The following is a 1971-nucleotide window of genomic DNA, read 5'->3' on the forward strand; positions in this document are numbered from 1 at the left end:
TCTGAATAAATGGAACCCGGTCACAATAAACACTGTCACCTTTCAATGTTTAACGGAGAGGTTTGATGGCCTGATGTGTGTGATTCCCACAATAATGTGTTTCTACAAAGTTCGGAGAAAGACGGAGATATGAATAATTTGCAGGGAAATCTTTAAGCATATCTCCATGTTTCTCACTGACAAAGTTCTGCAAACACATGGATTCAGAAAGAACCTGAGTGCAAAATCAACAAAAATAAACACAGCCAGAGAGACTTGCAATAACCTGTAGCTCAGGGAAAGTACATGATGTTATGGAAGTGATTTTGATTTTTTTTTTGTGAAATTTTTTTTGAGGAATTCATCGTCAAACTTAATAAATGTCAGACCAGTTCTTTTTCAAGAGGGTACTGAAAGTACTAATTTGGCAACTATGTTTACTGGTTGTCACATGACTCAAGTTAAATGTCGAACAGAAACCCTGGTAACAGGGGGAAATGTGGACAGAGAAGTCAGTTGCGCCTCTTGATTGGACAAACCCGGCAGCAGCAGCACTCACCGAAGAGGGCAGAAAAATCACAAGCTTTTATTTGTCGCAGTCATCGTGTTTTACCTTCTGGAGTGAGCAGCTGATAAAGTTAGCCTGAAGAAGTGTCAAGGAAGGAGAGAAGATCACAACCCACGTTGTTTTGCAGCAAATCTTTAAAAGACCCTGAGAACTTCACTGTGTCAATTCATCTCTTCTCCTGTCTTTGAAGAAAGCCTGCTAAAATTAATTCTCAACACTGCCCCTAAAAAACTGTTCTAAAAGACCCGAGTGACCTGTCTACGCACACTCAGAAGTTAGACTGTATGCCAGTTTTGGAACAACATATCTCATCTGCTGTTTTCTTCAGGAATGAACAAGTAATCAGCCCAAGTGTTGTTTTTGTCTTTAACAGAACTCAGAATTGTAAAAAATAATTCTTTTTTTACAGTTAACCGGTGTATGTGTGTGTGCTTGTGTGGGGCTGTGGTAAGAAAGGGGCTTTCAATGTTGGTTAAGGTAAAAGGGGAACTTTTAAAATTTCTACCTGTGTATTTATGCTTTATTTCATGACTAGTTAAAACTTGTTCTGTAATAAGCTGATAATTTTGCTGTTCATTAAAGAAACCTGGTCAGTGTCTTCTATTCTGGGAAGAATAGAGTATATGATTGACTGTTTCAGGAAGTGGGAAAAGTTAAAATATATGCTGTGACCTGTGGAGAAGTGGGATGAGAATATATAGAAGGGAATGAAGAAGGGTCATTGACCTGAAACGTTAACTCTGCTTCTCTCTCCACAGATGCTGCCAGACCTGATGAGTATTTCCAGCGTTTCTTGTTTTTATTTGAGATTTCCAGCATCTGCTGGATTTTGCTTTGATATTGTTATTATATGAGAATAAATAGTGCACTCCTCTGATGTCAGCAGTAACAACTTCTGGCTCTGTAGCTTAGTTGGTTAAAGCACGTGTCTTGTAAATAGGAGATCCTGGGTTCAATTCCCAGCAGAGCCTTATTTCACATTTGTGATGTAGAAATTACCTTATCAATCACTTCTAACTGTGTCTTCTGACTTTGAAGTGAGAATTCAAATTACATGATTAATTTTCGTTACAGGTAACAGCCTTTGTGAAGGATGTGAGTTTGGAATAGCTGTTCCTCCTTGGACAGAAATCCAGTGCTGATATTTCAAAGGCAACTTCTTTGATACAAATTTGTTCACAGTTGTATTCAACCTGGAAAACAGCTCGACATTATTGTCACTGAAGGAAAATGTGACTGCGTTGTATGTTTCAGAGTGTTTGTGTTGTTATGTGTTGCTTGTGACTGAGACTGGGACATGATGCAAGTGGGAGGGTTGATCTGAGGTTTGGAATATTTGTCAATCAGGAACAAGAAAAATCAAAGGAACCAAATAAGAAAACCTATGTCTCGTGGTTACCGAGAAACGGTGAGAAGATATTAAA

General features: G+C 38.5%; 1 non-coding gene across 1 annotated transcript; it reads left to right on the top strand.

Moving 5' to 3' along the window:
* The first annotated feature begins 1444 nt into the window (after positions 1-1444).
* trnat-ugu (transfer RNA threonine (anticodon UGU)) lies at positions 1445-1518 on the top strand. Its single transcript has one exon. It is a non-coding gene; the product is annotated as a tRNA-Thr (tRNA).
* Positions 1519-1971: the final 453 nt, after the last annotated feature.

The sequence above is a fragment of the Heterodontus francisci genome, unplaced genomic scaffold, assembly GCF_036365525.1.
Source record: "Heterodontus francisci isolate sHetFra1 unplaced genomic scaffold, sHetFra1.hap1 HAP1_SCAFFOLD_184, whole genome shotgun sequence".
In the NCBI taxonomy this organism is placed as follows: Eukaryota; Metazoa; Chordata; class Chondrichthyes; order Heterodontiformes; family Heterodontidae; genus Heterodontus; species Heterodontus francisci.